A 6,137-nucleotide genomic window follows, 5' to 3' on the forward strand; every position below is an offset into this window, starting at 1 on the left:
ATTCACTTCACAAATATAAAATATAATAACATCATACATAATAAATATACAATATAATAACAATTACATAATATATATAATGCATATGTGTATATGTACATATATAATAAGATAATAGTATAAGTATAATAAATACATTTCATTTTTTTCTCAGTTTCCTCTGTAGGAAGGGGACTCAGGACAGCTGGTCTGTGCCACAGGGCGAAGTTGGAGGGCATCTCAACGGCATCCCAAAAGCGGCAGTAACACAACCTGCTCAAGGCATTGAACTGGTTCCACAAGTAAGACTTCTAGTCGAGCTTCTCAGCACATTATAACTGAGAAGAAGCCGCCACAAAATATAATCTCAACACAGTTAGTGAATGGATATGCTACTCTTGATTTTGTCATTTCATCTGAATATCAGTTAAATATATTACCCCAGTAGTGTCACTGTAGTTACAGCTTGTGAAGTTGCTGCCAAAACACTTTTCTCAGAGCCTTTTTCTTGTCTGCTAACAGAGTTTATCAACAGTTGGAACTGAACTTGTGCTCTGATTGTCAGGGTTTCGTAAAAAGGTAGCTTATCATACTAACGGCTGTTTTCTCTTTTTCAGGGTCATAATATAGATCGCCAGGCCCAATGCCAGGTTCTTATTGAGCAGCACTCAGCCAGTCTGCCAGGCACTGGCACAGACACTGGCTAGCATTAGCCCTTAGCTAGCACTGCCTCGGTGATCTCTCTCCTTGTGGTTCCTCTGCCTAGCCTGCCCACCAAAATCCCTTTAGTCCATATTTATCATGCCCAGTCTGACACCTAAACTGCTGCTACTGTTTAAAGGTGTAAATGGGCCTGCTTTAACTACAAACATTTTGCTAATTGAGCTGGTTTAACTTAGTCTGTCCCATTTGTATCTTTTGCTCTCTCCCTTTAGAACCAAAGCTTGATTCCTTTAAGATCTTTATTTCGATGTGTCCGCGCAAGAACACCAAATGATAGCCTTAGGAGATACTGTAGTCATTTTTTATGCTAGCATGCTAAGTTACAAATAGTTACTGCACTCTTTCTGAGCATAAATACACAATGGAAGCTAAACACAACAAAAATGATACCAAACCCGCTTTATATTTTATTACCAAAGGGCTTTCTGCTAAAACCAAAACTTCCTTTTGCAATGCGTCCTCTGGTAATAAGATGTAGCCTTACATTGTGCCTGAACTGATGCCCAATATAAAGACAAACCATTTTAATAATCTCAATATTTCTCTTCAGTATGTGTGATTTAGTGAACTACATGATTTACAAAACAAGCTACAATAAGCCATATTCTCAGTTGAAATGATTACAGGGAACAGAGGTTTGTTCCATTTGTTAGCCTTAGCTCAGATATACCAAGATGAATAATGTGGCCTTGCTTTTGCCTTCGCTTGTGGTTGTGTGAGTTCAGATAAATTGATTGTTATATGTTTCACCGTACATGCCTCGAGGCAGGCTCTACCCCAGAGGAACCATAAAGGTGATGGATTCTTCCCACCTTTCCCTCTTTCCTGTTCTTTATAATACCCACCAAAAGCTGTATACCTCCAAAGATAGCTACCTCAGAATGTTATGTTGGGCTGACATTAGCCCCCTGCTAATAAAGCTTGCCTACCTCAGCCAAAAAAATAGCAGATACCCGCTACTCTTCCCACTGCCAGTGCCTGTGCCAGCTGCCTCCAGAACCTGCATTCAGGTGCCCATCTGGTCGACTGCCATGGAGAGTGTGACTGTGGCTGCCCATCCTCTGGCTCCAAATATTGCCTTAGCAGACAAAAGCTGTCTGGTAGCCCCTCTCTAACTCATCGTCCAGAGATCTACAGAAGCATTTAAGCTGTGGAATACTTCAAACACACCTTGGATCCATGGTATGTTTCGGATATGATGATTGGGATTCTGCCAAAGCCGTTCCATGGATTCCTTTCTGATGCTGCTAAACCTAAACTCCAAAGAAAAAGATGAAACAGCAGGTACAGAAGGGGATTCGTTTTGTTCGGAGAATGTGATATGAAAATTCCACATGGAATGTATGGACCCTTGAGAATTGTAATGGGATATTTTTGGGCCTTTCCATGTGGATACCACAAAAAAACCTTAGGATATTTTGCTTTCCACCAAGGAATATGTGATGGCATCGAGAGGATGCTTATCCAAAGTGATTCTTTCCAGCCAAACCAACTGGTCTTTTCTCCAGATGCCAAATCGGTTGCCATGGGAACTTGACGGAGCTGCGAGATGATGGTTGATTTTGGGTTTACTGAGAAACCACTGCGTTCTCTCTTTCCCAAGCGAACAGGCATGGCAGCAGATTATCCAAAAATGTTTTTGATATGAAAACCACGCTTTATGATATCCAAAGATGTAAAAATTTTTAAGGTTTTCATTTGTCTTTATATCCATGTCCTCTTTAGATGAACTTAGGCCATTGTGTTGATGTTTTTGCAGTTCGTGTTAAAAGGGGAAGCTGCAATAAAATGGACTTAATAAGAAACCTATTCACACAAATATCCGCAACAATAATATGCTTTAATAGTCAAACATTTTCTGTCTTCCCTCTTTTGACATTGAACTGCCATATTTTTCTTTGAAAACCTTTTAACATTTAAATAATAACCAAATGAAAATGGGATATATTTTCAAGGAGATTTTATATGTTGATACGAGAGAAGGAACATTTGTGTCCTCTTTATGATAACTGAGTTGAACTTGCCAAATAGTAGAATAATAATAATACCAAATACCTCTTTCATATTTAACATTCATACCCTTTATCTTTTGTAACACTTCATTACCAAAGCACAGGAACACGCATGAGTGTACGTTATATGTATGAGTTCATGCATAAATGTGTTTTGTGATTGGCGAACAGTGGGTCTAACCTGGAGTCAGTAGAGGTCAAAGATACCCTTTCTAAAAAAGTCAAGGGAACTATGTGTATACAGTAACATATGAATGGAACCAAAGAACTTGATTTTTTTTAATGATACGTATCAAGAAAGCAAAGAGGCCTTTAACTGAAGATCTAGATGAGGATATCATCCTTTAAGATGTACAAGCAAAGAAACCTGCTTTCCTGAAGATGTTCTACACTACTCCAGGTTGACCTTTTGAACATAATGAGTGTTAAATGTTTACCCACAATCACTGCAGTTCAAACAGCCCCTCCATAGACTAAAACTCCCATCCTTATGTTAATTTGAAAGAACTGAAACGTTTCGAGAAAGAAAAAAGGGAGGATTCTAGATTTGTAGCTGTATAGCGTGATTCGTATAGTGGTAAACGTTAGATTACTCCTATTTTAAACACAATATTTGGTTCTTTTTGTAGAACTTTTTTCTATTCTCTTTCACAAAGTTGTCATGGTATTTACCTTGGGTTGGAAAGATGGCATTTTGATGTTCATTTTTGTAATGTTATTATTAATATTTTAATTATTGCTATTGCTTTTTTTCTACGTCCATTTTGATAAACACCTGTTTTGTTTTTCATTTCTCTGTAGCAGATGAAAGAGAATGTGAAAGTGTTTGTTAGGAACCTAAAAAACAGTGGGTTGAATGCAACAGGTTGGCAAAGATATGATTTGGGATTCATTATGTTTATTTGCCTTTATATTCTACACTTCAATTTGTGTAAATTGGCCCTATGTTAATGTGCAGATACCAAGTGCACTTTTACAAAGGTTTCAAATGGTTAAATAGCACTCATAAATGAGTGAATCCCCCATCTGTTGAATTATGGCCCACTGGTTAGAAAAAAATAGAAAAAAAAAATAGTTGAGAACTAGAGTTTGAGGGCTAGAACCAATGAGGAAAAACAATGCTTTAACATGTACTTCCTTTTGAGTTATTTGAACCTGAAAACCCAAAAGCTTTAAACACTTTGAGACTGTGATGTCTCCGACCAAAAAGATTAAAGACAGAGATTGGTGTCTAGTGAATGGACCATTACAGAGCCACTGTAAACGAAGGGACAAAGCAATGAATGCACAATGCTATATAAATGGACCATGGTTGTTGAATTGATTTGTAAATTGGTAACGACTTAATATACAGACTGCAGGCTCTGAATTGATCTGTCACCACAACAAAGCTTGTGATTCACATCATGTTGTTATTCCGATCTTACAGCGTTTCTCTAATTGTAGGTCTTGTAGGTCTTTACCAGATTACAAAACAAAAATATCAAGATCCTTCAACATACTGCATGTTCCTTCCTGTATTGGATCATTAATTTGTGTAGTGGTTGTATTCTCAAGAATGGGCTTTGATGAATTCCTTTCCTGTTTGAAGAGAATATTGATGACTGCCATTACCTAGCAACCAATGGGAATGTCTTTAGAAATGCTCCAAGATTTCACTGCTGAGCTCTCTCTTGAATAAGGTGACTACTGTAATAGCACAGTCTCTGATCTCTGCTTTTCCTAATATGTTCAAATTCCAGGGCGCCTGAAACCAAATTAAAAAAAAAGAACAAGAATATTTTTGTGTGATTACTTTTCAACTGGACGTATAGTGACACATAGCACAGAGTTGACTGTAAAATATTGCTTTTATTGATCTATGAAATAATCAGACACACACAAGTAAACACAATAGCCACCTGAATGTAAGGAATTCATGTTTCTGAAATCATGTTACGCTACCCTGCCAATGGTTTAGCTGCATGAACTAGCATCAACGACAACTAGCCTATCATTCTACCTTATCACCTCCAGCTTCATCTGGATAAGACTGACCTTTTTTCCCTGACAAGTCCTCTCACAAAATCTCTCCTTTGTTTTGGTCATTGCCTGAAGCCTGCTATCATTCAGGTGTGTTGAAATGCTTGCTGTCATTCTAAATAACCTGCTTTAAATTGGCAGCACATTAGAAAACTGCACGACCATTCACTGTGCTGTGCCTCATAAATAAAAGGAAATACAGCCCTTCCTCAGCCAGTACTCTACCTATCTCCTTAAACAGGCTATAGTCATGTATTTCAGCGATAACATTTCTATTAGCAGCATTTAAGCAAAAATAGCATTTTATTTGCTATTTTGGAAGGGTTTGTCTTGATGCATAGGCTTATACTAATACCAACATAATTTTGCAATATTTTGGTTTTGTTTTACAGAAAAATAGCTCACAACATCATTAAATCAAGATGAATTTACTTGCAAAAGCAAAACTGTATAACTGCAAAATTTGATAAGATATTAAGACTTGTTTTCAGACAATAGGCTATATACATCTTACTCAAGGGTGTAGAAAGCTATAGGGACAAATCCCAACCAATAGCCAGAATTGTCCCTAGCAATAATTTTGATCAAACATTTAAAGTATGTTAATTATATTATAGCCTATTATAGGCTTAAATTATATTATAAATTATATTTTAACATTTCAACATTTACTAACATTTTATTTTACTTTATTTTATTTTACCAGGTAAACCATTACAAAAATGAAAAATTAAATGAAAATTTAAAAACGCTAGAGTGTCGTTCCCAAAGTCATGATCATGTAATGTCATGATCGGTAGTTTTGCACAAGAACAGGCACTTTTGAACGAAGTCCTGGCGGGGCAAGCGAGAACATAATTACAGAACAGAAGCCCACTTGGTAAATTGGAATGGGAAAATGGCTCGACAAGAATAGGTGTACCCAAAGGTAGAGAAACATTTCTGGCATATCCAGTCAATACCCTATGGAGACAGATCAGCCTCAAAAATAACACATTCGCAAAACAAAATTCATAAATGCACAGCACAATTTACATTTACAAAATCCGATTCGTAAATTCAAAACACAATTCATAAATACACAAGTAAAAGCATAAATATTTCCCCAAATGCTCACACAAATGCATCTTACCTAAATAAATTTAAAATGTTTACACAAATATGTATATACAAATTTCTTGAATTAATTTCCATCACACATGAATGATGTTACATGTATTTATGAATCGTTGAATCTGCATTTGCAAATCATCACACATGCGTGGACTGCTTTGAATTTGTGTGCGGTATTTTTGAGACCTTCCTGGCAGGTTAAGAATCATAAATATATTTTTTTTGGAGGATGTTCCGTTCAGCCAATCGCGGTGAGCTTTTAATCCACCAATCAAAACACTCCTTACT

The sequence above is a fragment of the Sinocyclocheilus rhinocerous genome, unplaced genomic scaffold (genome assembly GCF_001515625.1).
Source record: "Sinocyclocheilus rhinocerous isolate Xijiao unplaced genomic scaffold, SAMN03320098_v1.1 scaffold781, whole genome shotgun sequence".
Lineage (NCBI taxonomy): Eukaryota > Metazoa > Chordata > Actinopteri > Cypriniformes > Cyprinidae > Sinocyclocheilus > Sinocyclocheilus rhinocerous.